Here is a 9,356-nt window from a genome sequence, read left to right on the forward strand (position 1 = left end):
CAGTTTTGTGCAGAAACGCGAATATTTTAAGTACTCCAAATGACTGTACACAGTGGTGTTGAACCAACAACATCCCTTATGTTTACTTGGTTCATATTTGCAGGTTTCTTGTTTAAGTTGATTAATGAGCTTTTTCATGTTTTATAGATCGATGTCAATGTCACTACTATTGCGGGACCACATTTTATAGCTTTGGGTATTCAATGGTTTTTATACATTTTTCATAGTGATACCCGCGGATATGACCTTTTTAAGTTTTAGTAATTGCAATCGCAATTGCTTATGTATCACTTTTATTATATTTCATACATATATTTCAATGTTTTTTGAAAAGTTGATCTTTGGAATCGTACTTAGGCAGGACTCATTTCCAAACCCATGATGGTTTTTTGGAGGGCTAATTGTTACGTGGTTATCTATGTTCGTTGATATTGTGATCCAATTATAAACTATGATTCAACAATCAGGAGGGATTGGAATTACTCCCCATGCGTGTGACAATTCCCAGGGGAGGCTTCAAACAAACCATTTCCGACTCCCGGGTCGTTACGGCACGGGTCATATCCTAGTGCCGTCATAAATACAATTGAATCCGTAATTAAAACTAGTGAAAACGTTTTGAAGAAATCATTAGCTAAGAACCTGAAAGATAAATCCCGGCTGAGAATGCACCCATCTCTTACGCTCCCATCGGACGTCCTTGATTCTACCTTTCTCTATTCAGTTTTAATATGCGTTACATAGATAACCTGCCTCCATGCCATTACCCTAGCGGTTTTGCTGCGAGTTCTTCTCCTTTCAATTTCCACATACGTTCCGCTCATCTATTTTTAACGCCAGCCGTTTCGATTTTCCTTGCCATTAGTTTTCTCATTTACTCAAAGCATGAGCACCTCTTATTTTTGGCATTCAAAGTCACTGGCGTTTCTGTTTGCATTCAATATAAATCAGTCTCACCCATCATTGTCTTTAGGCGTTTCTCTTCACCACGAAAATAAACCTCTCAAATTAGAGGATGAAAGAAAAGGTACTCATTATCTCAGGTATGACTCACTCTTCTTATTAGGGTTGATTCAGATTGTTGTTTCTGTTTGCATTCAATATAAATCAGTCTCACCCATCATTGTCTTTAGGCGTTTCTCTTCACCACGAAATAAACCTCTCAAATTAGAGGATGAAAGAAAAGGTACTCATTATCTCAGGTATGACTCACTCTTCTTATTAGGGTTGATTCAGATTGTTGTTCGTTCTTTCACTAAATTTCATATTTGGTTTATTTTGATGTTATTTCAAAGTTTTAATTTGATATTTGTAAGACGTCATCATCAGCTTCCAGGCATATAATGCAACACCCTCCTGTCGTCTCTCTGATTTTTTTTATTATCTCATGCTTACTTTCCTGCTGTTTTGGTTAATCGTCTAGCTGTTCAATTTTTTGAGACCCCAAATTTGTCATCGGAATAGCTTCTCCTCAATGGCTGCATTTTAGGTATGCCTAATGTTTTACCGACATCAATCAACATTTCTTTGCATTTCTCAATTCCTTTATAATTGTTAAAAGTTCAATTTGTGTAAGACTAAATTGCTTAATTTTTGTGGATTTTTTGTTGTTGTTCGAGTTAATTCAAAACTATCAATGGAGAGAGCATTTTTTGCAGGCGCAAACTCAATTTAAGGAACTACTTTATGTGTATGTTGTAATGGAATTTATCATATTCTTAATTTTTAGGATGTTAAGCTTAAGTGAACTGAAAATTTTCCCTCTACCTGTTTGTGAAAATGTTCTAAAAGGTTTTTATAATTTTCTTTACAAGGTGATGAGTTATAAAACTCATGTCGTAGTATTTGTAAAAGTGGAAAATTGTTCCATTTCAATCGAAAGTATAATATATCAGCAAATTGCTTTTTAGACGATGAAAAGAGAGGACCTGATCTTTCATGGTCTCTTATTCCTGATGTGTTGAGGAAGAAGTCGTAATTGCGGTCTGCTATTTAGGAAATTAATAAATTTTCGGTGCTTACTTTTATTTCAAAGTTACTTACTATAGAGAACATGGGCTCTTAATGTATTTTATATCCGGGGTCAATTGTAAAAGATTGTGGAAGTGAAAATTCTGACATCCATATATCTGTTTACTCCTGGCTCCTACCTAAGGCTGATTTGCACAATGTGGGTTTTATATGGGATGGTATTACAGATTGAATATGTGCAAATGAGATGCATCACTTTGTAGGTGAGTCAACAGTGGGATGGGATGAGGACTGAAATCTACACCTGCCACGAGAAGACTTCTCTCTTTCAACATGTAATTCCTTGGCCAACTATTCCGCATACAAAAGTATATGCTTACCCTATGCAGTATTGGCGAGATATTTTGAATTCAGGTAAATTAACATTCATTTTTGTGCTACAAATTTTCTTAACTATGCTCAGATGTCGCGATAGGAAATGTCAAAAAAGCCAATAGGGTACTCGAAACAGTACATAAGACAAGCTTATGACCATTATAAAATTTCCATAGGCAAACCTTGTAACTAATGTTTTTATGAAGAAAATCATTTTGGCAATTTTCAATCACTTAGACAAAAGATTACTGAATTTCCCTAATGGCAACAAAAACTAAGATTAAAGCCTTGAAGGTGGTTCACCCTCAAGTTCTATACCAGAATTTCAACAAGGAGATGCTCAATTCATGCATACTCTACTGGACTATCCTTCCTCCATCAACCTTTGAAACACCACAATGGGATTTAACTTTAGTTTGTACTAGGAATTATGTTAAGTAGATTTCTTTTGGGGTGTGCTTTTACACATAATTGTTGTGTGCATTTGAAGATAAGCAAAGTAATCTGTATTGGTTACTATTCCAATCTGTATTGTTTCTCCCATTTTCAGCCAATGCTAATTTGTATTCTTTGTGCATGTTTATGATGGGCTTACAGAGAGAAAGAAATGTGTTTACCACTTATACTATGGCTGGAATTTTAGACTTATAAAACAAATGTGTCTGAGTTTAAATCTTTCCCGATCATGAAATATACATGTCTATGGTAGAGCCATTGCAGTGTGGTATTGATTGTGATTATTATTTTTGTCTTCTAATTTATTTTCTTATGATCGGCAACTCAAGTATCGAACTCATTATTTAGTCCAAACCGTGGGTTCCTATATGTTTTATGTATTGGTTGGTAAAAGAGGAATTTGAGATTCACTATGTTGTAGAAGTGGAAAAATCTGCTTTTCCTTTTTTCACCATACTCATTTTATTTTTTATTTTGTGTATAATCAGATTTTTCTTTTGCTTCTTTTAGCTACCAACCTGTAGCTTCTTTCGATAGATGGAATGCAGGAGTTTGACTCAAAGGTGAGTTCATTTTGCATAGCTAAATAAAATTGTCACTAATAGAATCCTTGGCTTTCATTCTTTTTCTGCTCCCAGTCTTAAATGTTTTTTAATTATTTATGTGGCTTAGTTGATCAGGCAGAGCTTCATTTATTGCTTCCCTGCCATTTGTATTGATATATTAGCTTACGAATTATTTGAAGTGCTCTATGGTAGACCCGTTGCAGTGTGGTATTGATAGTGATTATTATTTGTGTCTTCTTATTTATTTTCTTATTATAGGCAACCCAAGTATCCAATATCATTATTTAGTCCAAACGGGGGGTTCCTATATGTTTTATGTATTGGTTGGTAAGAGAGGAATTTGAGATTCACTAGATGGGGACATTAAGATTGGTACAGATCAGTTTTGATTGTAGCTGAAAGGTCTGTTTCTAGCTATTCTAGAAATTCGCAAAGGTGAATTAATTTGTTCCATGGGACTACACCTGGTAGTATAAAAGTGTTTCAAAAGACCAAGCTCCTTTCCACATTCTGATCTAAGGTAGCTATATGTAGTTGGCTGATGCTTATCCAACATTGGATGAGCTGACATCAAGGTAGGCGGGAGTTTATTTATCTAGATGTTCGCTTCTAAATGTCTAATAATATACCCGAATGATAATCCTATCTACCTTATTTCTGTCAGATGTAAGTATATATTTCTCTACGGTCACATATCATCTATATATATGCTTGATAAGGTAAATATATTTCAGTGATAGGAAGCATTTTCGATATGCAGTAATGGAGTGATAAAACTTAGGGCAGTCTAAGGTAGATATATTTTGGTGATAGGAAGCTTAATACTCTTCCTAATAATTGTAATGGTTGTCGTCAGATGGTTTGTTTACTAGGATGTCTTCTCAAGCGAAGTTGTTGTTTGTCTACTTCGTATTTTGCTTTGCATATTATGGTGAAATATAATGTCAGGAAAGTAAGAACTGAGATTGGTCCCAATTGAAATGACCATGCTATTTTCGTAGTCTGGAGTAATTAAGACTGTACCCAAGGTGACGGTGTAAGTGGTTTTAGGGGTGGTAGTGATAGATGGAGTAACATCTTTCATAGTCTGCCTCTTCGAATCATGCATCTCCATGGTGGTGGAAGTGGGTTTGGTAATGGTGGTGGTTTTAGACCAATGGGAGGTGCAGGTAGCTATATTGGTGGTGGGTATTCATGGAATATGCTCATTTATGGATAAAAAAGAGGGTTCCTTTTGGTAGAGGAGGGTCTCCTCCAAATAAACTGTTTTTTTGATTTTGGTATTTGATGAGTTTTAGAGTTTTGATTTTTATGTTAATACAGTGTACTTATGTTTGCAGTATCCAAAAAAGCGTTTTACAAGGACTAAACAACATAATAACTCATTGTACCTGGTTACTTAAGTTATAACAGTTACACAAAGAAAGTGGTGGTAGATGAGGATGAGGTATGATGCATAGGGTGTCAGATACAGATTGATGAATCGATACTCAGATAGTCCTACAACACTGTGGTTCCCACACTCATACTAGCATCCGTGTCTAACGAGTAAAATATAAAAAAAACTGTGAAGACATTTATTTTCAGATTACTCCCGTGGATTTTTAATTAGTCGGACAGGGGGAGAGAAGCAATTGAAGATGCCCCGCTCACTGTCTTCAGGGAGGAGCTTAATTACCAGATTATCGCCAACAGGTCGAATGTAAATAAGAATGTCTAATTTCAAGGTAGGCAAGATTAATTACCCAGAAGCCCGCAAAGTGACCGCTTTAAGACAGTGGGGGCAAAGTGAAGACCTAGATCCTTAAATGCTGAAGATATCCCTGCAAAGAGGTTCGGCATTGCACAAAACCTAGTTCAAATTCCACGATCAAGGACCGATGAGGTTTGAAGGCACCAGGGGATGTACTATGTACTGGGAGGAAGTGACAATTCAATCCTTTTTAATTGTGTTTTACTAATGCTGATTAGCTTTTCTCAAACTCAAACCGTCTTATAAGGTCACCTACCATTTACTTGAGTTTATATCCATGTACTTTTTACGTTAAATTTCTTAAAGAACGGGTACAATGTTATCCAAGATACATGAGAAAGTGGGTGGTTAATTTTTTGCACCCCAAAATTATATGATCAAGTATTTATGATTATGTCCTATCTTTAGTAGTGTGAAATTCTTGCAAAACAGAGAAATACACTCACAAATGGAAAAACAAATGTTTTTGAGGCGAAAGAAACACTTAAATAAAAGTATAACACAGATAATAAAAGTATAACATGGAAGCACAACAGGAATCTTGACCTTATCTGCGAAAGTCAACCTTAATCAACTGAAATCTTACCCTAAATTTCTTAGTTTTCCTGCATCAATTTCTTTTGTGCTCATCTGGCACATATGTTTTTTGTTCTTCCAGTTGTTTTCTCATTCAATTTTATCCTGTTTTTGGTTTTCTAAACCCTAATTTCTTCATCCTTATCCTCTTATTTTCATTTATTTACTTCTAAAATTTCCCTTCTTTTGATGTAATCGAATCTTACAATTTTAGGGTTTACCCATTCCTTTTACTGTTGTTTGATTCTGATTTCTCCTTACTTTGTTGTCTTCTTCAGGTTTATGCAGTATTAAAAGCTTGTTGTCTGCATCAGTGACATCAATAATGTCTATCAACATCAGTTGGCTCAAATTTCATTGGTTAAGGGTATGTTGGCTTATTCTTTATGCATTGGTGCATCTCTACTACCATATTAAACGACTTATATCTTTAATTGCTACCTGGTATATCAACAATGGTCCTGCAAACTTTAATTCCTGGCTTCACACAATATCTTCAATTACTACAACACCTGTTCCCTTTTCTTATTATTCACCTTCTCTGTTACCAATATTTGTGAATACTTATCACCTAGCTCTTATTCTCATCTTTACACCAACCTACTTTGAAGTTCCTTTAAATACTTTACCAGATCATATTCTTCCATTATCTGTTAAACTTTTAACCCTGTGGTTTTTTCTACATCCTAAAATGTCTGATAATATCAACCATATCTCTCAACATATGGAGGGCATCAACTTAGGGGATCATCATAATAAAGCTAGAGTTGTTACTCACTCTATGACAACTCTATCTCAAGGTATTAAGGATTGGAAGATATGTCTTGCAGGTAAACTGTTTGCTCATGGTATTATGTTATGGCAGAATGTTGAAAGGGCTGCAAAGTATATATGGCCTCATCTTAAAAGAGATAATCAATGGAAACTAATGGTGAGATCTCTGGAACCAAATATTTTTGTCGTTCGTTTTTGTTCTATTGAAGATAAAGATGCAATCCTGTTTGGAGGAGCTTGGAACTTTGATAGATATTTGATTGTCCTTAGAGATTGGCACCCATCTTATCCTTATCAAAAACTAAACTTTGATACATCTCCCTTTTGGATTGAATTCAAATACCTCCTCCCTGAATTTACTTACCCTGAAATTCTTCAGCTCTTTGGTAATATAGTTGGAGAAACTGTTGTTGTAGAACCTAATGGCATTCATCCCTCTAAATCTAACAAATTCAGAGCTTTAGTTATGATGAGAGTTACAACACCAATGATAAAAGGAATTCATGCTGCTAATGCTGCAGGTGTTGCAAGATGGGTTGGGTTTCATTTTGAGAAGCAGCCATATAAGTTATGTGATGAGTGTAAAGTTCCGGATCATAACACAAGACTTTGTGGAGATATAAAGACTCGGAAACTTAACATGGAAAGCACTGTGAGAAATTTTGGTCCTGCTTTGGATCCAGTCATTTTACCAGAAAGAAATCCTCAAGAATTGGCTAGCTTATTTTTGCAACATGGACATCAGAAAAGATCTTATTTACAAGAACCAACTTCTCAATCGGACTCCTCAATTGCACCAGCTGACAGGGCTATGTCTCATGCTCAGGTTGCTTTGGTTCCAACAAGCTCTAATTCTGGAACGACTAGTCGTACTTTCAGCCGTCGTAAAAGAAGCAGAAACACAGCCAATGTTGCTCTATCTGATGATGACACAAACCAGGCTACCACTAGCAATCATGCTTCTACAAGTAATCATCAAAATGTCACTGCTCAATCTTCTACATGTCATCAACCTAAAAATTGGGCACCTCAAGCCAATATTAATTTTGAGCCAAAAGATTCAAATATTGCTGCAAGGACTAGATTTTATAATCGAAATCTCACTGATGCAGATCAACAGGTACCGGATATCACTTTTACTCTAGCTTTTGATTGCATTTTAATTTTATCTCGCTTTCTTAATTTTCCTTTAATGAAAATCCTTTCTTGGAATTGCCAGGGTTTTGGAAACCCTTCCACTCGTGACTATCTTCATTTTTGTATCCATAAGTACAACCCTGATGTTTTCTTTTTATCAGAAACTAAAACTCTGGAGTCTAAGATGCATTTTTATTTACAACAATTTAAATATCCTCACTTTTGGACTGCATCTTCTGTTGGTTTGTCTGGTGGAATTTCTTTAGCTTGGAAGTTAGGTGTTGACCTTGAGATTATGCATACGACTAGACATAACATTAATGCCATTTTGCATACTCATTCTCATAATCCTGATATTTTGCTAAGTTGTATGTATGGAGCTCACGATCCTTCTGAAAATCAAGAACAATGGCACTATTTATTAGAAATGCAACCTCATGTAGATCTGCCATGGGTTCTAATTGGAGATCTTAACTTCACAATGAATGATTCAGAAACACAAAGTTCACATACTTCTCACTAGCACTCTAGGTTAATTAGACCTATTATCCAAAAACTATGCTTAATTGATTTAGGGTTTTCAGGTTCGCCCACAACTTGGTCTAATCACAGAACTGATAATGCTCATACTGCTGTTAGGCTAGACAGGGCTTTAGCCAATGTTTTTTGGATGAATGCTTATACTACTGCTTCTCTTCAGCATATTCCACCTGTTGCTTCAGATCATTCTCCAATTTTACTATCTACTTGTCGAGATTTTGGCCCAAGAAATAGCCCTTTCCGTCTCTACAGATGCTGGTTTTCTCAAGATTCATGTTCTGGCACTATTAATGATAGTTGGACCCAAACCTTTTTAGGTTCCCCTTCTTATCAGTTTACCTCTAAACTGAAGTACTCTAAACAAAGATTTCAGCTTTGGAAAAAACATTGTTTTGGTAATATTGAATCTAGAATTCAAGAAATTCATCAAGAGATGCATCATTTTACTAGCTTAAATATGCCCATTTCTCATCCCATCATCATTAATCTCACTAAATCTCTTGAGAATTGGATGTCGATTCAGAAAGATTTCTACATGCAAAAAGCTCGAACTCATGTTCATGATGCAGACAGTAATACTTATTTTTTTCATTCTACTACAAATTACAACAAGAAAAGAAATCAGATTGATGCAATTCAGGATTCCTTTGGTATTTGGCATGATTCTCGAGAAGAGATTGAAAATACTCTCCTACAACACTTCTCAGCTATTTCAACAAATACTCATCCAACCACTGATACTTCTATTTTATCTCATTTTCAGAATTGTATTACAGATGCAGATAACATGGCACTTCTCCAAATACCTTCTGAACAAGAAATAAAAGAAGTTGTTTTTCAAATCAAGCCATGGGCTTCACCGGGGTCGGATGGATTCCAAGCATCTTTTTATCAACAATGCTGGTCTACTGTAGGTAAAGAGGTAATATCAATGGTTCAACATTTCTTTACTCACAAGTTTATGCTTAGAGAGATTAACCAGACTTTTCAAGTTCTTATACCTAAAACATTACATCCACAAACATCCAATGAATATCGACCTATCAGTTTATGTAATGTTAGTTATAAGATTATATCAAAAATCATCTCTAATAGACTAAAACCATTACTCAATAACCTCATTTCGCCTACACAATGTGCATATGTACCTGACAGACATATTCAAAACAATGTCATCATGGCACATGAGATCATTCATACTATGAAGA

General features: G+C 35.4%; 1 long non-coding RNA gene across 4 annotated transcripts; it reads left to right on the forward strand.

Annotated features, from left to right (window-relative positions):
• Positions 1-491: 491 nt before the first annotated feature.
• LOC113309045 lies at positions 492-5,522 on the forward strand. 4 transcript variants are annotated; one of them, XR_003340300.1, is made up of 5 exons: positions 492-1,043; positions 1,134-1,489; positions 1,620-2,385; positions 3,291-3,365; positions 4,709-5,522. It is a non-coding gene; the product is annotated as an uncharacterized LOC113309045 (long non-coding RNA). The 4 variants fall into 4 exon arrangements; XR_003340293.1 differs by having other exon boundaries at positions 497-1,043; positions 1,134-2,385; XR_003340297.1 differs by having other exon boundaries at positions 497-1,043; positions 1,134-2,385; positions 3,313-3,365.
• The last annotated feature ends 3,834 nt before the right edge of the window (positions 5,523-9,356 follow it).

The sequence above is a fragment of the Papaver somniferum genome, chromosome 1, assembly GCF_003573695.1.
Source record: "Papaver somniferum cultivar HN1 chromosome 1, ASM357369v1, whole genome shotgun sequence".
Lineage (NCBI taxonomy): Eukaryota > Viridiplantae > Streptophyta > Magnoliopsida > Ranunculales > Papaveraceae > Papaver > Papaver somniferum.